Consider the following 25,016-nt stretch of genomic DNA (forward strand, 5'->3'; position numbering starts at 1 on the left):
GAATGTAGCCCGTACATTTTAAGTCTGGAAACTGTTATTCAGTTTCATAAATGAGATTGCATGGACTTGCATGCATAACTGTTTTTTATTAGAGCGGTTTGCTAACTGTGATGAAAGTAGTCCTGTGATAAATAGGATTAATATTTCATCTGGGAAAATAGAAAAGTGATGCTTTGAATACACCTCCAATGTTGCACCTGCACTGCCACAGCTAGAAGCAAAAACCTACAGACACAATTAATATTTGATGGTCTGCGTCTTTGGAAGAAAAAAAAGGGGTATCCTATCTAGCCCTCCTTCCTCAGAAGAGCCTCACAAATGGTAACATGGGTGTGGTAAACAATTTTCTACTCCACCAGCTGACTGATATTTCCATGATAAAAATACAATGACTACAATGTAACAGCAATATTAAATTCCTCCTCCTAGGAACAGATGCACACTTTGATGATAGACATGAGGTAAGAGCTTCCCCCTCTCCTCTCCAAGGAGGTCATTTATTTTGTATGCTTACAGTAAAACAAATGCATAATACTCCTCATTCCCCATAATGTTTTATTACCTCAGGAGGACAAAAATTCAATTGAGTTATTGCCCTGCTCTTACATCTGCGTGAACTACCAAGAATAAGGTGATTAAGGGACACACTGTAATCTCTCTGGACTTCTGGAGAAATTAAGAATTGCCTGCCAAACTGGGCTACTGCAATCAGTTTTTATTTCTTCCCTTCCTTCTCTCTTTTCATCTTAAAGAAAACAAAAAAAGAAATCCCCAAAACCCAACGACCAGTTAGTGTACACTTTAGATCCAGATGTATTACTCACAGGATGGACTTAAGGTGGCTCCTATCATCTGTCCTCTTTACACGTACTGCAGCAGGCGTGCTAGTGTCATTGCATCTTCCAAGACCTGTTTTCTTCTTCTTACTGTGAAATAGTTTGCCCACTCATCTCATGAAACTCAGATACTGAAAATCTTTGGGATTATCTTAATCCTTTCATTAGGACACAGAAGTCTGGGCTGAGATGGTAACATATGACTGGCTGCCTCTGGATCCTCTCTTTCTGAATGGTGAATATTAGGCACATCACAGATGTTGTCTTGACTAGGAAACACTATCAGAGTTTTTAGGTTGAGTTTAGTTAACACTTGCTAGCTAAATCTGACCTAAACTTAGCCTGTTTCCCAATGCAAATGCATGGTACCACCCTGAAGTTCAATTTAGCTAGTTGAGTTGTTGCATAGGCTCCCATCCCACTGTTTAAAAGTAGCTTTATTGAGAGTTTTTAGCTTCACATAACCTTCAGTCCTTGGGGTGATTTAGAAGTAGGCATTGCAAATCACAGCTACACAGAAACTCTGCCAATGTGACCAAAGTCTACCGCAGAAGAGGAGAAGATGTACAACGCATACTGCTCAGATTAAAGTCTAAATACGCTCTTTATTTATGAAGAACACTGCTAATCAGATTTTACGATAACTTTCATGGGCAAGGGAGGAGGAATAGTATTTCAGCTAGGACTCCAATGAAGTTAAAATCTCAGAATGCCTCAATACACCCAAGAAGTTAACAATCCCTGAGCTCCAGGTGAGAAGCTTTAGGCACCGGTGATCAGGATTAACCAAAAAACCCTGTTGCACCAGGATTACTAGAATCATAGAATATCAGGGTTGGAAGGGACCTCAGGAGGTCATCTAGTCCAACCCCCTGCTGGAAGGATCTATTGTTTGACTTCCACATCTAACTGAGGAGAATAGGAAAGCCATAGTCATCAAAGTGCTACTGGAATGACCACTGCCTTGTCTTTGTATATTTTCCTGGCCATTTTTCCTTTCCAAGGGAAGGTGGAAAAACTTCAAGGAGACTCTTGCGCTTACTTGTGGACAATTGTGAAATAAGCAGAATCTCTGAACTCTGCAAAAGGAGAGAGTGAACTAGCCCCCCTGTAGGAGAAAACTATTCAATTGGCATCTGTAGCATATCTTCAGGATAAGATGCCATTTGCCTGTTGCTAGCATCTATTGAAATTAGACATGCTGCTACAAAAAAAGTCTCTTGTCTGGACAGTACCTGGGAAAATACCATTCTCTTTGGTTGCAGAGAACCAAGTTCATCTCTCAGGCCTTGCTATAGGTCTTTTCTATTTGTACTCTGTACTATCAGAGATGTACAAATAGAGGCCAGTCCCAAGAGCAAGAAGCCTCTGATACGAATGGAATCTGTCCTCAGCAATGCCCCCCATTCCACATGGCAAAATTCCTGGGGGGGAGAGGGAAATGAAGAAAACTGTTATTGCACAAGGAAAAGAATCCTTTGGAAAAGGATCTCTGACAAAGAGCAGAAGTTGTATCTTCTCCTCTCCATGTAGGTGAGAAAATGGGGAGAGTTTGGTCACCTGAGTAAATGTCAGCAAGAAGAGTTCTGATTGAAAAAAATAAAATAAAAAGGAAGAACTCTGCCTTGTTACCAGCTCTTGTGATTTTATTGCAACTCACACAATATTTGGTGTTTTTCTCTCAAGAGGCTGCATGATAATCTCAGTTTTCACTGAAAAAAACCCAATGGTTTACCTGTCATGGTTGCAGAGAAAAGCTTGAAAATGAGAAGCAAGTGTATCCTAAAGGCTCCAAAGTCAGAAGACACATAAAAAGAGCCAATAGGTTAGTTCATTTGTTTTCTTAATTTCTGGATTTCTAAAATAATCTCATGATTTTGGGGGGCCTGACTCTTGATTTTGAATGCTTGAGGCTGACAATACTCACTTTAGCTCCTTTCAGCTACATTAGACAGAAATATCCATGGCAATAGATCCAACATGGGACATGAAATTATAGCTCAGAATGGGTGGGAAAACCTCTCTTGTGTGTATCATTTTGGCTGCCATTTTTTATGGCTTATAAGTAAAATTAAGTGAATGAGAAAAGATTCCACATTCTCAGCATCTAGGATCAAGCCACAATATACAGCACACATTTTCTGTTTGCTAGCCATACCTTCTTTTTCACCCCCAAAACAGTGAAATGTTAGTCTGTTAGTTCCTTTGGCAACGATGGAAATCATTGTCTCCAAAGAGAACAGTTAAAACTACCTGTGTGTGTGTATATATACGCATATGTAAATACACATGTACGTACACCTCCCCATCCTTTGTGTTCATACTGCCTTAAATAGAAAAAAACAACAACTTCCATTCCCCAACTGAGAAATTCAATCAGATCATATTACACAATGGATACAATTTAGTGGATACAATCATATAACAGATATAATACGACAGTTTAAATCCTAGTTGGCCAGGGTAATCTTATCAGAGTTACTTTAGATCTGCAGTAAAGTCACAGAACGACAACAAATAGGAACAGGCAACAAAACATTTCTTCTAATAGATTTGTGGTTGAATCAGTGCATTAAGCTCCCCAAATCCCCTATGTGAGTTGCAGCAAGTCAGAGAATGGTCTTAATTAAAAGCAAAGGGAAAAGTTTTAAGAAAACAGGACTCGAAACTTTAAAAATAACTCACAGTTACTGCCATAAGCTAAATGTATAGCACGAGCTGGGGCTACACTAACTTCTTTCTTCAGACAAGTAGCAGCACTTTAGCTCCTACCTATTTGAGTTTCCATTTCTAATTGAGCTGTACACTATTTACGACCATTTAAAAGTTTCTCTATAATTCTACCATCCAAAAGTATCTACTGACATTCATGTGTAATCAACAGTATTTACTGCTTTCCTCAGAGTTCAGCACTGGCTGTCTAATTATAACATTGCAACTTTTAGAAAAATGCAAGTCAGGGAACACCCTGATGTCAAAAAAATTCGTGACTGCAGTTTAAATCTGTATTTTGCATTACAAATTAATTTAATATTCAATGCACAATCCACCATGGGCCCTATTAGCCAGGCAGAGCAAAAGGACACTGAACTGTTCAGTACACAAGTGGAGTCTCATATTTCAGTCACCTTCTTTTCAGAACAGGAGGGCAGTGACACAGAAGTATTCCTTATTTAAATAGAACGACATTCCTCCAACAAGTCTTCACAGCCCTGTCATACCATGCTGAGGAGGTACTAGGAACTACAAGATCTCTTACTACTCTGTAAGCTTCTATTACAAATCCACTTAGAATATTCCTTGAAGGTAGATAATTATAAGCTGCTGTCTATGAAACACTCCCAGAGACAAGTCTATTTGTTCTCACTACATTTTAAAAAAACTGTTATTTCATCTCTTTCCCCCTGTATCTGAACACTTGTGTTTTGCTAATATGGTCCACCTGGACTATCTTGTTGCAGTGCGGACTTCTATTTACTGTAGTTCAATTTAGAATTCCACAGTCCAGTTCATGACAGACATCAAAAGAATAACTGCATATATGTGAAGTAAACCACAGAAACTGAACAGAGTGTCTGACCCATGAATACCTAACAGAAATATCAGATCAACCAAGTGGTCTCTCCTTGCTGAGAGACAGAAATCTAAACCTTAAAATGTCTTGTAATTTTAAATAGAAAAGCTGTCCAAAAGGCAGATGTAGCCACCCAGACATCACTAAGCCCAGTCAAAAGGGTTGTTATGAGCATCTTTTGTAATCACCTTTAAAAGTACCAAAAGAGGAGAACATGCAGCAATTATGCAGAACATGTATCAGAGGGGTAGCCGTGTTAGTCTGTATCCACAAAAACAACAAGGAGTCTGGTGCACCTTAAAGACTAACAAATTTATTTGGGCACAAGTTTTCATGGGTAAAAAACCCATTTATTCAGATGCATGGAGTGAAAATTACAGATGTAGGCTTTATTATACTTGACACATGAAGAGAAGGGAGTTACCTTACAAAACATGCAGAACACGGTAAATATGAAACTCAAGTTTAGGCAATCTTTCTGCTCTTTTAGTTTTGTAACTTATAGATAATCTTTGGGGGAAAAGTATGTATAGCTATGATTTTCCTTGAGACCTTTCAGGCACAATGCCACTCCCATTAGTCAAAAAATAACCCTCAAATCAAAATTCCCACAGCTAGAAGCATTTAGTTTCCAATACCCTGTATCACTCCGAGAGCTTTGGCAAGTTTTATTTTTTAAGAATAGTCATCTGCTTTCTTCTTTGTAAAGAAGAAGAAATGAGTATGTGTGGGAGCATTAAAAATGCAGTTTTCCATTATGTTTGCCACAGGCTATATTTCTCAATTTGTGCAAGTCTAAAGAAAAGATAGCCTATTAGTTGTCAGCAGAGCTGAGACTTTCCCCTGTAGGTTTTCATGTGATTTACCATACAACACAAATATATGGAAATTAGCCAGGTAAATGCAGAATTAGACATTAATATTTCTCTCACAATGCACATTGAAAAAAGTTTCAAATTTGCATAAACGGTACTACTGAAATAGTCTGCTGGAATTTAATAAATCAGTAAAACACCACTTTATGTGTGTGTGCGTGTAGAGTGGGGGCTATGTTGTAAAAAAGAAGTGAGAGTTTTATAAATTTATTAACTAAAATAAGAGACTTCTTAAAAGAATTTACAGATTTTTCTTTTCAGGATAAAATTTATAATCTATAAGAAAAAATAGCTGTGTTCTCTTCCTACGGAAATCTTAGCCTCTACCAATTTGAGTTGAGTCCTTTAAAAATATTTATGCAGATATGCTCTTTGACTCCATTTTCAATGCAAAAGTGAAATGTCACGTTCTGCGGTGGTCATATAAATATGATTTCTCTGCTCATGGAAACTTAAAGTTTTGTCCATTCATTGCTTGCTCTTTCTTGGTACCTGATTTATCAAGCATGCATCCTGAGTAAACTGCTTTGCTACGTAGCCAAACGCGGTGACTAAACTTTCTAGCACATTTGATCTCACTTAGCCTACCGTATCTCCACATTAATCATCGGTAGGATCAGGTCACACACAGAAAGTATAGTCAAAAGAAAAGGAGTACTTGTGGCACCTTAGAGACTAACAAATTTATTTGAGCATAAGCTTTTGTGAGCTACAGCTCACTTTATCAGATGCATTGAAGTGAGCTGTAGCTCACGAAAGCTTATGCTCAAATAAATTTGTTAGTCTCTAAGGTGCCACAAGTACTCCTTTTCTTTTTGCGAATACAGACTAACATGGCTGCTATTCTGAAAAAAGTATAGTGCAAGCTGAGGACTTTGATGTCTGAAAGCATCAGACAGGAAGATTCCATTTGCTTTAACATTGCTGGGGGAAGTCAAAAACCATGTCATGATGCCTCTGTGTCTTAGAAGGACCAGTGAGAAGGAAAAAAAACGGATAAAAGAACCTCTCATATAGCCTATAGACTGGTATGAGACAAGGTACTGTAGGTACTAACTATTGTTTTCGGTCAGGGGACGGGTTCTTTTAATATAAAATATCAGAGGGTACCAAATCTAAACAGTGGATCAGATTCTCCATTGCTTCACACCCCGGGTAGCCATTTATACTTGTGCAAAGTGCAAAATGGAACTAAAAGCATAATTCTCCACTTACTTACATGGGTGGTAGCAATTTGCACTCACTTTTCACAAATATAAGTGACTACACACAGTACAAAGCAATGGAGAGACAGGCTCATTAAACTAGATGTGCAAAATGGCACAGTGGATCTAAAATGCTACTATTTGGATTTTTATATCCAGTTTCCACTCACTTTGCATTGGTGTAAGACAGTGAATTATCAGGCTATACATTATAAATGGCTATTTCCCCCTTATGAGCTAAAAATAGTCTAGTAAATGGAAATGGCTTGCCAGACATATGCAAGAATGAACTGTATTTCAGAGAGAGTTGTTGGAAGAAAGTAAAGGCATTTACTGTTTGTGCATTAGCACTTACTGGTGAACCAACTGTCCTATTTCCACTGCTTGGTCAGTAAGGATATAATTTATCTTGCAGACTCTAATCCACTGCAGCCTACAGATCTGGTTGAAAACGGAATGGATTGAAATTAGATTTCATATAAAAAGTCAAAATCAAACTATCTACATAGTGAGGGATGTAAACTGGGGCTTTCCACTGTAATTAGATCATTAGTCCAATATTTCCTCTATTAGGAATTTAGTGTGGTCTAGTCCTAGATTTCACTCAAGAAGGCCTCTTATCTGCTCTACGGGTTGACTTAATACCAAGGCTTCTCTGTTGTTAGATAACTGCCCTGCCAGTGCACTTCAGTCAGAGTTGTTTTTTTGTTTTATTTTATTGCGGGACAACTTAAAAGCACCCAATAGCCCAATCCTTCAAGTTGCAGAGCACCTCCTGATGTCAGTGGGAGCTGAGGGCTCTCAGAAGGCACTGAGTTTTATTGCAACCTCCCCACTTCCTGCCCCAAGACACAGAGTTCACTTGAGTAGGGAAGATACGAAATCATCCCAATGCACCGTAGTCTGTTGCCTTCAGACCTCCTTCAAGAGAACAATAAATGGCAAACACATATCATCTATGAAAATAACCCTATTTGAACAGTTTTCCCAGACCCAACCTTGGCTACAACAGCCCAGTTCAGCTGTGCTTTGCAAAGTCTTCTTCACAAAAGAAAGAGCTCTTTTATCTGTTTGCAGACTGTGGTGAGGTCTTATTGCAGAGGATGGATGCTAGTCACTAGTGTGTTCTCACTGCTTTACTTTGCCAGAGAAGCACATGCTAACCTGAACTTACCAGTGAATCTATCCTGTCTGGACAGTACTTCCCCTCATTAAAAATAAAACCCAGTTAAAATTTAGACATACCACATTCTGGACAGGCTTACAGCTGTACATAGGCTCCTGTAAAAGATACCAAGGCCTGGTATAGAAGATGAAGGGGTCATATGGATGTTTCTATAAGAAATATACACAGGCAATTCACACGAACATCAGGTTCCCCCTGCATAAACAGACACAAGCTACATTATGTGTCACAAAACAAGGACACTTTTTTGTGGCACACTTTTTTATTGCATGATACCAGCATTAGTGTTAACTAGAATGAAATGAAAGCCACAAATCTCATTACTGTTTCTGACAGTATTAACAGAAAAAAAAGTTATTTTACAACATTTTGATTGTTTTACAGTAAATTGCTAATAAAACAAGTTAATATTTTCAAACAGCACTTAGAGAAAATGCATCCCCTTTCTCCTTTTCATAAGCACTTTCATATGTTGCTTTTCCCTTGGTATCACTGGAAATAACTTGTTTTTTCTACAAGCAGGCTATCCATTTGGCTAATTTCCATCTTTAAGAACTAGGCATAAGTACATTCTTTGAAGAGACGGTATAGTCTTGTTAGTAATCACCATCTCTTTTGATCTTTGCAGATGTATATTCACCAGCATGGAATGTGTGGATACTGTATCATATTATTGTACCTCATATACATTAATGGACTTCACATTACCCATGTCTAGCATTACCAATACTGACACTATAATTCAGCTGAGAAGGGCATGTTCATGGCTCATAACTAGCTTTGAAATATTTCAGAAAAAATTTCTAGCATACTATGCCATGCTTCTAAATTTTGCTCGTTTATAAAAATAAGCATACATTTTGTATTGTACCAAGTGTGTGATAAGTGCTTTGATTCTGCATAAAGATACAGTATTATTTCTATTGATGCATGCAACCAGATAAGTGTTATTAGCTACAAAACCCAGGATTGAATTCTCTATCTAGGGGAGAAAAGAACCAGAGGCAGGGACAGAGGATCCTGCAGGGGGAAGCCATAGGAAAAAGGGAAACTCAGGAGAAAACTTAGGCTGAGCTTTGTATTCGGTTGTTACTTAAGTTAAGAATAAAGGTAGACCCTGGGAATTGAGTGAGTGTTGAACTCTAATGTGTGTGTGCAAATGCACTGTGTTGAGAGAATACCATTGCTCACAAAGTATTGGTAAATGATTTCCATAAGTGAAAGTCTGAGAGTAGTTCAGTATATTTTATCCAAAATAATGCTTTTTTGCATAAAGATTACTTAGCCACCCTCACACAAGATTTTCCAAGGGTTTGCAGGATCAAGCCCTAAAATTAGGTTGAAATACCAAAGATAAACATATACCTGTCTAAAATCATGTGATAGATTCTCTCTTATCCCCAATCTCTATCACTGAAAATAAGAGACAGAGACTGTCTGCTTGTTCTGTGTTTGTACAGCACCTAGTACAATGGGGTTGTGGTTCATGACTGGTGCTCCTATGTTCTACTGCCATATAAATAATCAATTAATTAAATCAATAATACCCTTCAGCAGCCAAATTCCCAGTTTGCTATTCACTCCTGGGGAGGGCCAGCTGAGCCTTTAATCTAAATTTAATCACTATTCAGCCCTTCATTCTATTCGCCAGATGAGCCAGGGACTTTGCTTCCATTCCACATCAAGGATTCTCCCCCACTCCCAACTCCTTTAGCCAACTTGTCTTCCCTTCCTTGAAAACTATCCATCTAAATACGCATCCAAGGGCTAGTCTATACTGGCAATGTTAAAGCTCTGCTGTGGCAGCATGGTGGGAGAGAGCTTTCCCAACGCTCTAAAAAACCCCACCTCGATGAGAGGCATAGCTCCTAGTGCTGGGAGTGCAGCTCCCAGTGCTCGTGCACAGTCTACACTGGTGTTGTACAGTGCTGAAACTTGTTGCGCTCAGGGGGGTGTTTTTTCACCCCCCTGAGCAAGAAAGTTGCAGTGGTGTAAAGTGCCAGTGTAGACAAGCCCTAACTCCTAACTAATTCCTTTGAAATTCAGCAAGTGTAACATTCTTTGGCACATTCTTTCTGGCAGCATTCCAGGCTACCTACAAGTCATCCTGTATATTTAAGGAAAAAGCCAGTCTGCATGGGTGTTAATTATATTACTGCAGTCTCTTCAAGAATTGCTTTACCACAGTAGTCTCATTCATACAGTTTAACCCAAAAAGAGACTGGATTGTCACAACTACCATTGAGAGAGAGTTTGGAATGCCTACACTATAGCAAGGCTTTCTCATGTGACACAAATAATTTCCCTCAGTACTAAATTTTTAGTAACATGCACCCCGGGATACTCATCCCTCTTCAAAATGATTGGTCTTAGCATAACTCAAAGTTAGATGCATTTGTGTGCACTTCACTCAAAAGCATGGGTGACTTTGCCAACCATTTCTTAAAGGCAATGAAAAACATTGATCACACTCTTGAGAGAGACAAGTTACTCTGGCATTTGTCTTTTTATCAGATCCAAGATAAGGGCTGCAATGCTACCATAATGGCTCAGAAAACAGGAGTATTTCTTCATTATCTCCCCAGAAAAGCCCTTCTTTGTTGTGGAAGTGGGCCAAACTCTAACAACCTCCCTTTTTAGCAGACTCTGATTTTATTATCCCACTCCCCAAACTCCACCCTCACTAAAGGAATCCCCCCCATGCCTAGATAGCACTTTTTGGCCCTACTTGTTAAGGAAACGCAGTGGATCTAATTTACCTAAATTTCAGTAAGGCATTTGCTATGGTTCCACATGGGGAATTATTAGCTAAATTGGAAAAGATGGGGATCAATATGAAAATTGAAAGGTGGATAAGGAACTGGTTAAAGGGGAGACTATAGCGAGTCACACTGAAAGGTGAACTGTCAGGCTGGAAGGCAGTTACCAGTGGAGTTCCTCAGGGCTCAGTTTTGGGATCAATCTTATTTAATCTTTTTATTACTGACCTTGGCACAAAAAGCGGGGATGTGCTAATAAAGTCTGCGGATGACACAAAGCTGGGAGGTATTGCCAATACAGAGAAGGACTGGGATATCATACAGGAAGATCTGGATGACCTTGTAAACTGGAGTAATAGTAATAGAATGAAATTTAATAGTGAAAAGTACAAGGTCATGCAATTAGGGATTAATAAGAATTTTTTTTGTAAACTGGGGATGCATCACTTGGAAGTAACAGAGGAGGAGAAGGACCTCAGAGTATTGGTCGATCACAGGATTAATATGAGCTGCCAACGTGATATGGCCATGAAAAAAGCTAATGCGGTCTTGGAATGCATCAGGAGAAGTATTTCTAGTAGGGATAAGGAGGTTTTAGTACTGTTATACAAGGCACTGGTGAGATCTCATCTGGAATACTGTGTGCAGTTCTGGTCTCCCATGTTTAAGAAAGATGAATTCAAACTGGAACAGATACAGAGAAGGGCTGCTAGGATGATCCGAGGAACGGAAAACCTGTCTTATGAAAGGAGACTCAAAGAGTTTGGCTTGTTTAGCCTAACCAAAAGAAGGCTGAGAGGAGATATGATTGCTCTCTATAAATATATTAGAGGGATAAATACCACAGAGGGAGCAGAATTATTTAAGCTCAGTACCAATGTGGACACAAGAACAAATGGATATAAACTGGCCATCAGGAAGTTTAGACTTGAAATTAGACAAAGGCTTCTAACCATCAGAGGAGCGAAGTTCTGGAACAGCCTTCCAAGGGAAGCAGTGGGGGCAAAAGACATATCTGGCTTCAAGACTAAGCTTGATAAGTTTATGGGAGGGATGATATGATGGGATAGCCTAATTTTGGCAATTAGTTGATCTTCGACTATTAGCGGTAGATATGCCCAATGGCCTGTGATAGGATGTTAGATGCGGTGGATCTGAGTTACTACAGAGAATCCATTCCTGGGTGTCTGGCTGGGGAGTCTTTCCCACATGCTCAGGGTTTAGCTGATCGCCAAATTTGGGGTCGGGAAGGAATTTTCCTCCAGGGCACATTGGCAGAGGCCCTGCGGGTTTTTCGCCTTCCACTGCAGCGTGGGGCACGTGTCACTTGCTGGAGGATTCTCTGCATCTTGAAGTCTTTAAACCACGATTTGAGGACTTAAATAGCACAGGCATAGGTTAGGGGTTTGTTACAGGAGTGGGTGGGTGAGATTCTGTGGCCTGTGCAGGAGGTCAGACTAGATGATCATAATGGTCCGTGCTGACCTTAAAGTCTATGATTCTAAGTCTATTTGTAGTAACCTTGTAATTAGAATTTTTATACAGTCCAGGTAGTCCTCCCATGTCTAGTTGATGATTGTTATATTAACTATATGGGAGACTACAAAAATCACTTAGCCTTGATAATACTTTATTGACCATTCTTCAAAATTTGACTGATGCATTTTTCATTTCAAAGGAGAGCACAAAAAATCTGTCCATAGAATTAATCTTTATCTATGTATCTTATACAGCACCCATCACTGTTATATCTGAATGCCTCTGACTTGATATGTGGTCTTTTTAAGTTTCCTTGGATAAAAGATAAAAGTCTGATCAGAAGGCTTCAAACTTATTCAGGGATCCATTCAGATTCAGGATCCTACCCTCATATTCCATGGTAATGAAAATCCTCTAGAGGGACCAATTTTAATATCTGGCAACAGTAGATGTTATAGAAGTTGACCTATATAAATTATATGCCCAATAATATGGTTCTATTGGCTGCAGGGTGAGACATACCAGGTAAGTATGAGAGTTTTTTCTTTACTTCCCAGGCAAATTCCAAATAGCTTTAGGGTTCTGTGCTTCCCATACAAGTGAGTGGATCAACCTCCAACTACGTTAATCATGCAGGGAGAGCTGTATGAGATGGTTGTGCTTCCATCAGCTGTTGCAGCACATAACTAGAACTCTGAAGCTGGCCAATGGATTTTAAAATATTTTGTTTTAAAAATCAATTGATGTGTAATTTTAAAATACTGTATGATTTGGGTTCTTAAACACTGTATTAAATTTTTAAAGCTTTGCATACTGAAAGTTCACCTTCAAGGGGTCACTGTATAATTTGTGCTCTGGCCAAGAAGCAGCATTTGCTCTCCACTCCCACATTTTTGGAAAGTTTTTCTCTGTTTTTCCCTTTGCGAAATGTCCTGAGGAGCCAAAAATATTTTGTCTTGGGCCAAGTGAATATTTTTTTCTGTACGTCCATAAGGTGTGTAGTCAAAGTTGGCTTTGGATCATCCTAATTATAAGACCCAGCAAGGATCTTATGAACACATTTTGCGTACCTCAGATTTGCAGTTCACAAAGTCAAGATATTTAGCATCTTTAAAAAGCTCAAAAACGGGATCTAAAGTAGTAGTATTTATACCAGTTTTCATTTCTGTCTTTAGTATTGAGATCATATGAAAGGGGAACCCCCACTCCCAGTCTGTAAACTGTGACTCCCCTTTTTGTTTCAGAAATAACATCATTCTGAACATCCCCGCAGCAAGACTGCTACATAGAGAATACGGGGGTGGGGGGGTGTATCCTAAATATGTCATAAAAGGGTTTGTGCTAAAACTGAGCTGTAGGAAAAATAGCAGGTCTGAAGTGCTATCAGTGCTCACTGCTTTCTGCAGGGTTGAAGTGACCGCATTCAGATCCTTTCGTTCTGTGGTGAAAAGATCATTACCATGCTACTCCAGGGAAGTCAGCCCTCCTGTAAGTGAGCTCCTTTGTTATGAATATGGAACAGATGGAGCCAAATCTATCTGCTCCATAGGAACAAAAACACTTACAACCTAGCTCTCTCTATTAAAGACTCTACTTAGCTCCTTTATACCACTGGCTTTCTGTGCACTGCTGGGAGGTTTTGACTTTATAGAAAAAAGCACTTCATAAAAGCAATAGTTCTTACTCTTAAACCAAAGTGGCCTAAGAATGGCGGAAGATGAATGCACAGTTCAACCCGCATGGCTCCTTGGAGATATGCAAATATTCAATTACTATTTTTTTCAAAGCTAGAAAAAGGATTTTTTTTTAAAGGAGGAGAAATATCCATATGTTGTATAGACTTTGTACCAACAGTAGTAAAACATGTGGGTGATAATATGCTACTCACAGTAATAAAGATTGAATCTGACTATGCTGTTGCAAGAAGGAACAGGCATTTCATTTGTGTATATATTTGTATGTATCAAGATGACAGTCCTGCACAGAAATCTATATCGGACTCAAAAAAATATATAGAAGAGAAAGATGTGATTAGGTACCTATCAGGAAAACGAAGACCTAATGTACTGATTCATTTCCAAGTACCGCAATTTGCAGTGCCTATCTGTAGAAATTACACTCAGTATTGCACCAATTAATGTTACAAATTGAAAATATGCATATACTGTAGCTGAAACCAATAGATGTGCTTATTGACTGTTGATCTACTGTGCTCATTTGCAGTGGAGTGAGTACATGCAGAATATCTACCAAAGTATTTTAAAATGTGCATTTCTATATGTACATAGCTACACAGACACACATTGTACATGTCTATTTCTCACAAATGCCCAAACAACAAAAACCATTGGCCTCCTTTACTCACTACATTTATTATGTTGATACATTTACCATCTGGCTGCCTTTTCAGAGGTAATGGAAAAAGGATTTCTGTGGCAGGATGCTTTGATTCTGACTAAACCAAGTCTTCAGGCAAATTTCCCCCTGCCAGCGAAGGCACAGCTTGCCTGAAGTCGTAACCTTTGCTGGCGGAAGGGAACTGGCCTTGAAACAGATCATGAAGCAGATGTTTTATGCCAAATCAGAGTCTAGGGATACACAGGCTACCACAAATAAAACTCGTCTTATCTGTTCAATCATTTCAATTCCCTGCAGTGTGAAATATGAACTCGCCAACAAATGGCCAGTGTGCTACGCAGCGCAGCAGGGAGAGTGAGTGCCACAGCTGTGCCAAGGACCAGAAAACATCAGATGTTCCCAACGTTTTCACTAGGTCTCCTTTACAGTCTGGACTCCAGCAACGACACACTGCAGTAGCCATCTCTAGGGACGGTGCTGGGGTTCGTAAAGACAAGCTTCATTCATCTGATTAGTGGTAGGAAGCATTTAGAAAGAAGTATTGACTTGTACCCATCTACTCTACGATTACATTCATTAGTAGCCAATGAGAGGTATTGCAAATGCAAAGACAAAAAAATTTAAACTTTGCCCATCCTCTAAAGAGGCTGAAAATAACATACTCACCTATTAAATTGCACAGAATCACACCAGCTTAGTTTCACGGATATGTAATGTCATATGAAAACACCACCAAAAAAAATAAAGAAAAAGTACATATTAGTAGTGCAGTGGATCTGGGGTAGACGGGCTTGACAGACAGGATGGGGCACAATGCCTGCTTTCATCCCCTGACAAGAAACATGGAATAATACTTGCAGTGGTAGCACAGCAAGACAATGAAAGGCCCATCTACTTTACCAAGTTTTTGAGAAGGGAAAGTGGGGGAGCTTGAAGGAGCATGTGGTCCGAGATGGGATTATTTTGATAGGTGGATAGATTAATAGAATGTAATACTCTATTTTTTTTGTTTTAGTCTTATTTGTTTTCCAATCTAAGAAAAAATGTATATGCTCTACATGCTTGATCCAATGCTCACTGAAGTCAGTGTGAGTTGCACCTACTTATACCAGGGCTGAATTTAGCTATCTTCGTTAATACTTGTTTTAGTAAACCAGTCACTAAAAAGGTTTCAAATCACATCATTCATAATTACATACACATACAAGGTTTCTGTACATTCACCTGCCCAAATCTTCATACAGAAGCCCAAACTGGACTTTCTTGTACAGTCATATAAAATACCCTGTTCCTCTGTGAAGAATGGAAAATAATTACATATATCTAATTATGTTTGCTCTCACAGGATACTGTCTTCTGTTTCATTTAAGAGTCCTCCTTTTACTTCACACTACTGGAGTCACTTTACAAGCTAAAACAAGTTTAAAAGCATTTCAATTGTTATGTATTCATTTTTATGAAAGCTTTCATTGCTGAGTTTTACATTTGAACTTACATGAAAATCTCCGTTGCTTCACCCACTTTTAATTTGGGGGGGGGGGGGAGTTTCCAGAAGTTGTGCAGGTGTGCCTAAACATAGCTTCATCTGGTTTGGAAATATCATGGCCAGTTTATGGTTGGGAATGGCACACAACCTTGTGGGCATCTAGGCCCCCATATTAAAATGCAATTTAATGCCAAGTTTTTAAAATATAATCATCGTGTTCTTTATAGACCATATAGTTCAGAATACTTTCTCTTCTTTTTCTCCTGAATTCTTAAATATAACAGTATGTTCTTTTTGGCTTACACTATTCGTGACTCAGGACAATTTTACAAAAATGAATAATCCTGGCCAGCATCATATCTTTTTGGAACAGCCTAGAGTATTCCGAAAGTTTCCCTCTAATAAACGATGGTCACATAAACACCACCCTATACCGGAAACCTACTGACCGCTATTCCTACCTACATGCCTCCAGCTTTCACCCTGACCACATCACACGATCCATCGTCTACAGCCAAGCTCTGCGATACAACCGCATTTGCTCCAACCCCTCATACAGAGACAAACACCTACAAGAGCTCTATCAAGCATTCTTACAACTACAATACCCACCTGCTGAAGTGAAGAAACAGATTGATAGAGCCAGAAGAGTTCCCAGAAGTCACCTACTACAGGACAGGCCTAACAAAAAAAGAACAGAACGCCACTAGCCGTCACCTTCAGCCCCCAACTAAAACCCCTCCAACGCATTATTAAGGATCTACAACCTATTCTGAAGGATGACCCAACACTCTCACAAATCTTGGGAGACAGGCCAGTCCTTGCCTACAGACAGCCCCCCAACCTGAAGCAAATGCTCACCAGCAACCACATACCACACAACAGAACCACTAACCCAGGAACCTATCCTTGCAACAAAGCCCCTTGCCAACTGTGCCCACATATCTATTCAGGGGACACCATCACATGGCCTAATAACATCAGCCACACTATCAGAGGCTCATTCACCTGCACATCCACCAATGTGATATATGTTATCATGTGCCAGCAATGCCCCTCTGCCATGTACATTGGTCAAACTGGACAGTTTCTATGTAAAAGAATAAATGGACACAAATCAGACGTCAAGAATTATAACATTCATAAACCAGTCGGAGAATACTTCAATCTCTCTGGTCACGTGATTACAGACATGAAAGTTGCGATATTACAACAGAAAAACTTCAAAACCAGACTCCAGCGAGAGACTGTTGAATTGGAATTCATTTGCAAATTGGATACAATTAACTTAGGCTTGAATAGAGACTGAGAGTGGCTAAGTCATTATGCAAGGTAACCTATTTCCCCTTGTTTTTTCCTACCCCTCTCCCCCAGACGTTCTTGTTAAACCCTGGATTTGTGCTGGAAATGGCCCAACTTGATTTATCATACACATTGTAAGGAGAGTGATCACTTTAGATAAGCTATTAGCAGCAGGAGAATGGGGTGGGAGGAGGTTTTTTTCATGCTTTGTGTGTATATAAAAAGATCTTCTGCACTTTCCACAGTATGCATCCGATGAAGTGAGCTGTAGCTCAAATAAATTGGTTAGTCTCTAAGGTGCCACAAGTACTCCTTTCCTCCAGTCATTAGTTTATGTGGCCCTCATTGACCTCAGTGCAGTTACTCTGAATTTACACCAGTGTAACCAAGTCCGGGCCCCCTCAACTCCCAACGTAGAGGAAGTGCTCAGCACCTCACAGGATTGGGTCCTAAATCAATTGAAAAGCTGCTCTAAGTGGAAATTTTATATATTACATATTAGAGATGGTTTGAAAAAAAATGTTTTTCTCCCATGAATAATTTCACTAAAAACAAAAAAATTGCATTTCTGAGAAAATTTAAAATCTGAACTACTTTGGTGGAAAAACTGAAATATTTCAATTCTGCGTCATGGAAGTTAAAGCTCAGGTGCCACACACATTCCCCTGGTCAGACTCCCTGATGAGACTATATCTCCCACAATGTACCCTGGTTTCTCATCATAGCCCAGGGAGAAGCAGCCCAGCTGGGGAGCCCAGCCCAGCCCAAAGAGAAGAATGGGCACCTGACCTATATCTCCCATGAGGCACCACGGTGGCATTTCAGAATCAAAGTAACTCAATTTTCAGCTGAAAAACCAAAAACCAAAAACAAACCAAAAAACCCTTCCAAAATTGTTTGGGGGGAGGTTGGGTTTTCACTTTTTCAATAAAAAATGAAATTTCGCAGAAAGCAGACTCTTTCACACACAAAAAATTGTTTTGTGAAAAACTAATTTTCCATCAAACACAGTTTTGACTTAAAATTTAAACACACATTTAGAGACACAATTTGATGGAATGATATATACGAAGTCCTCAACAATTAAAGGTTACAAATATTTTGTAGTTTCTAAAAATGACACCATGGCTTTTAAATTAAAATCTTTAACTCAACATCCATCTTGAGACGTCATGTTTAAAAAGAAATCCCTCAATGAAGATTTCACTTATATTTATGTTAGTCAGTCCAGCATATCTGCTCAAACTGTCACACCCCACCACCACTAAATTCATCAACGTTCCAATACCAATCAAGAGAGGTTGCTAAACCTCTTGCCACTAGAGTATCAATTCTCTATGAAACAGAAGCCTTTTTACTCAAGCATCTAAATTTTGTGTTGAATAGGAGCCTCCTCTTATACAGTTCTAATATCAGACATAGTAGGTTTCTCTAGGGAATACCACCACCACTGCTGATTTTATCATGGCCTTTTCTTGTGAAATATTTCACTGAAAATAATTGGAACTTAATGATTCTTCAGAGGAGTTCCTAACTGAGAAAAAGAAATAGGAAGGAATGTTATGTTTGAGACTACACTTTCATTTCGCAGGGTCCTTAGATGTCCGAAGGGAACTGTCAGAGCCACCAATCAATTAATTTTCTAATATCTTTATAATGAGCTTCTTTCCCCCTTATCATTGTTTATGTCTTTTGTAGCAAGCAGTTGATTTTGTGTGTGTTTGTTTTGGTTTCCTTCCTTTTCTACCATCTTAAAACACAAGAGCACGGGGGAAAGGGGAAGTTAACCCGAACAGAATAGGATACTGTATGTCTGTTCTTCAATTTGTTGGAACATGATAAGCCTCAAAAAGTAGTATGCTAGGAAATTGATTTTGCCTGTACAAGATACATAAAGTGTGAAGGTCATACTGACAGTCTGCCCCACACTGGTCTTAGACCCTGCAGGATTTGTTCTATCCTCTTTCTTATCATTCTGGTCAGCTCCACATATTCTGTACCATTATTCATGGACAGTTCCTACAGTATTCTACAGGATTACTTGCAAATGTACAGAATATTAAATAGCTTCAGATGTTTTTTTTTCCTGGAGCCATAAATTTGGCATCTGAAGCATTCTTAAGAAAAGAAGCCAGAAGGGAAGGGGGAAGAGGAGGGAAGAAAATGCATAAGCGTGAAGAGGAAATGATCCAGCAATTGCTGAAACAGCAACTAGATAGACATCTTGCTTCTCTTATCTGAATACTAGACTTGCCAAAAATTAAGAAATGTGGGTCTGGTTTGATTGTAGCTTTAGACTGCTCTATTGATTAATCTGTTTCTGTTCTTAAAATGAATTACACCATCTTGTCTCTCCACTGTATAATTTTATCAAAGAGCTGTCAAATAATGCCAGCAGTGATGCCCTGCGCTGAAGGGGAATGTATAGTAAAACACGGTTTTCCACAAATGAATTGTTGAAACGGTTAATCTTTATCTAAGAGACCATAATAAACTGGTTTGTTCTCAGTGGCAGTTTGGGGGTGAAAAGTGTACTCCAGAAAGCACTTTGGCAGCCATTCTGCTTGTTAATAAACTTGGATAAACATTTGTGATTAATATAAATTACTAATTCCACTTTTAATGGCTAAATGTGACAGACACTAATTTATACAGTTTTGCTTGAGCTACCACTTAGTATTTCAAGTGGGACTGTGCACAATGTGCTATCATATCACTGCACGTTTCTGAGGAAAGCTAACACAGGTACAGTGCTATGTATGAAGAATCCTATCAATGGCAATACTTTCGAACCACATCTTCATTGGTTTATCACTCTGCGTTGACAGGAGCGGAAGGTCGACATTCAAAACCACCTACTAGCTTCTCACTGACAACACCCTGGCATATGTTGCACATGCACAGGAGTCATTAAAGTACACCTGGGGTCAGTGAGGGTGCTGCTCTGCTTCCTCAGCAGCATCTTTTTAGTTCTGTGACTGTCATAACAATGGAGGCATCCATAGGCGACAGTTAAAACAAGGAGAAAATGGGGTGTTCTCCAAGTCAAGTGGAGGACACACATCACTGTTGGAAAAAGACAGGTGATAGTTCTTTAAAATTTGGGAGTGGGCTGGAATGTATACATTCCACAGGATGATACCATATAGTTGCCAAATAGTTGCTTAACTTGCCAGTTAAAGTTAAAATCCAAAGGAGATCCAGTGGCCTCTAGTTTACTCCATTAGTCTCTAAAGCTGGGTGAAAAGTGGAGATCACCAGTGTTCAAATAATAAACAATAATTAATACCCATGTCTCCAGAGATCAATGCAGACATCAAAGTTCAATATCTAATTGTTGCTCTACCATAAATGAACTTTAAAAGTATTCTTAAACAAACATTATTGATCTTAAGTTTTAACAGAATTATGTTTTCACATACATACTTTCCAATATGGTCCACTCCTCAACTGTCAAAAGAAAGCAAGTAAGGAAGAACTGACAATTTTTATACGTTTTATGACTTTTCATAACTAAGAGTTTTATTACACCAACATCCACCTGAGGTCAGGTGTTCAGGCCTCAGCCACAACTTACAGTCATCTTCCTCCTCAGAAGTTATTTTCATTTCTCTCTAAATATACCTTTTCTGTCTACATTTTTCTTTCTCAAGTCTTAAGGAAACTGACCTGTCAGTGTGCTGACATTTTTCTGGCTGGAATATGCTCCTATTGACTTTTGGCTAAGTTGTTCCTTCCTTTTATTTTGTTAGTATTATGAGAGGAGCCTAATGAAGTTAAGCACCCAACTCCCAGTGACTTTCAATGGGAATTGGGCACCTACCTCCTTTAGAAAACTTCAGCCCCTTTACATATACATTATTTTTGCCTATTCTGTATACAGGAGATCAGGCTGGGCCCAACCTATACATAGGCATTCAAGGGAAGGAGAGGGCAGAGGAAGCTTTTCTCCCCATTGTTCTCATGTGCAGGGGCCAGGCAGATGGTGTTCAGGGAATGCAAAGAACTCCAGGGGGCTACCGTTGTTAGGCACCCCAAGAGAGATGTGCGAGAAGGACAGGGAGCCAAGTCATGGTTTTACTCTCCTGTGTACTTAATTGCAATGCTGGCCAGTTGCAGAGAGAAGTAAATATGCACCTTTTCAAAGGATACAACAGTGGTCACATTCCTTCTGTGCTCTCGAGGGGCATTCTGTCTTGAGGCACAGTGTCTCCTCTAGCTCCTATTGGGGCAGTTTACCTCAACAGTACCGCCATAACGGTACATAATCCAGCCCACTCTTTAGTATTCCCTTTCACGCTCTACTTGCCAGTGTAACTAAAACGCTTCATAGAAAGAAAGCGTATGCACCATTTTAATTCCACCCAGTGGCAGATTAGCCACTGGGCCAATGGGTCATGGCCTTCTGGGGGGCAGCCCCACAAAAATGGGCGCCCCGAGCCCTGACCTGCTCTGCCCGGCTCTCCTGCTGGGGGGAGAGGGGTCAGGCCGCAGGGGCTTGCCCCACTCCACCCAGCACTCCTGCTGGGAGAAAGAGGAGACCCCATGCCCAGACCCCATTTCCTTAGCAGGAGCACAGGGGACGGGAGTGGTGGGGGATAGAGGGGACTGCAGGCCAAAGGGGTGGGGAGGGACCCCCACTTGCTCTGGCCCAGGGCCACACAAAAGCATAATTCATCTCTGATTCCACCAGACCTGTAGTGAGAGTCATCTTAAGACATCAGGTTAAACAAGGAGGAGGAGGAGGGGTGGAGCCACCACAAATGAAACAGACAAATAAAAAAAGTATGTAAAAATCCTACATGTTGACTTCTGCAGGATGTGCCCCTATAAATCTGTCCAAAATGTTGCAAGGTAAGCAGTTTCCCAACCTTTCCCCGAATAGATTGCTGGAAATATCACAATCCTGGATCATGTATATAGGCCAAGGTAATACTTATGCTAAAGTAACTGAATTTGGCCTAGTCTTTGCTTGACATGAGTGTTGTTGTGTGGACTTGATTAAATAATGCTTTTAGCTATGTAGGATAAAAGTAATGTTTTGTACTGTATTGAAGGACAGATTTCTTTATCATGATGATATTACAATGTGGTTTAAAGAATGAGAATGGTATTCCAGGCATTTTTTCCCGTTGATGTATAGAACTGCAGAGAATGACCATGTAACTCTTGTGTGAGTATTGTGGCCAGGTTGATCCCAGAGAGACTAGGTGGGTGAGGTAACATTTTTTATTGGACCAGCTTCTGTTGGTGGGTGAGACTAGTGTTCGAGCCACACACAGCTGTTCTTCAGGTCTGGGAAAGATACTTCTAGTGTCACAATACTTTCAAAAGACAAGCCCATGAGCTTAAATTCATAGCTCTGCAAGACATTAAAAATCATGGACTGAACAGTCACACCAGATTTATGGCTTATTACAGTGGTTCTCAACCTATTTACTATAGTGGGCCACATCCAATACCACCTATATAGCCCTGAGGATGTCACATGGGCCGCAGCTGTGCACTGACTGGGCCGCAGGTTGAGAACCACTGGCTTATTACAATCCGTAACCCACCAACCCCCTCTTAAAATAATCAGTATCCTCTTAATACACAAAACGTAATGCCAAAGAGCCTCTGTACTGGGGAGGGGAGGGGAAAGGAAAGTTCCTATATGGAGTAAGGTGACACAACATGAAAATAATGTGGACAGCAAAAGGTATGTAAACTGAAGTCTCTGCTTGTGTGTTGTGCATGTTACTAAAACATAATGATTAATGATTGATTTGATGGTCGTTATGTGGAAAGGTATAAATATGCTAGAGTGTAAGGTATAGTTGAAGACTTGTAGAGGAAATCCATCATAACCCTGGAAGAAGATCATTGATCGATACCTTTTTTGTATATCCGTCATTCACTGCTTTTATAGTAATTGTAAAATACAAGACTATGCTTTGCTTCAAATAAAGGTTTGAATTAATAAACCTGAGTGTTTCAGCCCCAGTTGTGTGGTAATCCTCATCCAGCAGCATTTTTATACTCCACTGCTACAATTAAATTACCAGTGCTCTTTTAACTGATCAGCATACTGCCATTTTGATTATCCTTCACATGATCAAGGTACCCCAGCAGATCAGCAACAACGAAGGCATTCACCATACCTACCACCAGTAGCCATGGAGGCCTAGTTAACTCTGTGAATGAAGGTCACTGTAGTAGGTATGCTGCACAGATTTCTATAGCCTTTCAAGCCATTCCTAATTCCCTAAAGAAGGACTGATGTCTAGCTGGTGACACTACTTCATACTTAGCGTTAATGATCTGCAATGCAAAGAAAGCCCTACAAATGTTTAGGGGTAGGGAAAGTTCCTTGGGCAATAAACTGGAAGTTTTGAGGGTGGCTTACATGGCACCTCCCCAAAGAGAAAGAAGTGTGAGACTTCCTGTAGCCTTGAAGATATTTTTCAGTATGCAAGCAGTCTTTCTACAAATTTTTGAATAATTCTGGCTGTAAAAAAATCTAATTTTGGGTGATTTATTTTGCCTTAAAGAACTTGAGAGATAATTTAAACCTGCCATGTGGCTGTATGACACCCTTTTAAGCCAAGAATTACATGAGAGACAAGGAGGATGAGATAATATCTTTTATTGTACCAACTTCAGTTGGTGAGAGAGACAAGTTTTGGAGCCATGCAGAGCTCTTCTTCGGGGCTGGGAAACGAACTCCCAGCATCACAGTAAAATGCATGGTGGAACAGATAGTTTAGCATACGTACTTAGCACATACTGTAAGGGACCATTCAAGGCAGAGTGGCCCATTAAAATCTCTGCAGTCAAGGACAAAAAGAGGGGGTTGGTGGGTTACAGATTGTTGTAATAAGCCAGTGGTACTCAACTTGCAGCCCAGTCAGCACACAGCTGCGGCCCATGTGACATCCTCAGGGCCATATAGGTGGTATTGGATGTGGACCACTATGGTAAATAGGTTGAGAATCACTGTAATAAGCCATAAATCCGGTGTGTCTGTTCAGTCCATGATTTTTAATGTCTTGCAGAGCTATGAATTTAAGCTCACGGGCTTATCTTTTGAAAGTGTTGTGACACTAGTATCTTTCCCAGACCTGAAGAAGAGCTGTGTGTGGCTCGAACGCTTGTCTCTCTCACCAACAGAAGCTGGTCCAATAAAAGATATTACCTCACCCACCTACTCTCTCTGGGACCAACCTGGCCCAATACTCACACAAGAGTTACATGGTCATTCTATGCGGTTCTATGCATTAATGGGAAAAAATGCCTGGAATACCATTCTCATTCTTTAAACCACATTGTAATATCATCATGATAGACAAGTTTGCTCAGTTTAAACCACTTGCATCTCCAAATCAAAGAAACCTATATGTTCATGTTTTTTAAAAACTCCAACAGCCAATTGTTCAGAACACAGAAATGTCTATTTATTGTTTGGAGGTTATTTAGTTTTTTTGGTCCTTCAATTGTAGGCATGGATATATATCATGTCTAACATGACACATCAACAATATCAACCTAGAATGAGCTGCCTCAATAAAGTTAGTCTGAGGAACTACGAGACTAACATGCTGATGACATGGAGGCAATGGAATATAAACACTGTTATTCCAAATGGCACTGGTGTGTTATTTCCATTTCTCCTGGCATCTGTTCCATGTTACAAAATACAAACATGCAATACAGAAGCTCATTAAACTGGCTTCAGTTAGCTCAGAAATCAAATTAGCACAGCGATACAGGTTTATAAATCTGAGAGAAACAGCTTCCTTGAGATAATAATAAATAATACTCTCCAATTTTACAGTGCCTTTCATCCAAGGACTGTAAGTGTTTTATATACTTTATTAATCTCCTTACATCTCTGAAGAGTAGGTAAGAGACAAAATATCACTACAAAATAACTTTACCAACAACTAAAATGCAGCCACCTCTGAAGTGAAAAGA

General features: G+C 39.7%; 1 protein-coding gene across 2 annotated transcripts in view; it reads right to left on the reverse strand.

Annotated features, from left to right (window-relative positions):
* The window catches only part of EFNA5 (ephrin A5), a 272,486-nt gene that overhangs the window by 13,491 nt on the left and 233,979 nt on the right, over positions 1-25,016 (reverse strand). The window lies entirely within an intron of this gene.

This window comes from Lepidochelys olivacea (genome assembly GCF_965140295.1).
Source record: "Lepidochelys olivacea isolate rLepOli2 genome assembly, chromosome: 5".
Taxonomy (NCBI): Eukaryota; Metazoa; Chordata; order Testudines; family Cheloniidae; genus Lepidochelys; species Lepidochelys olivacea.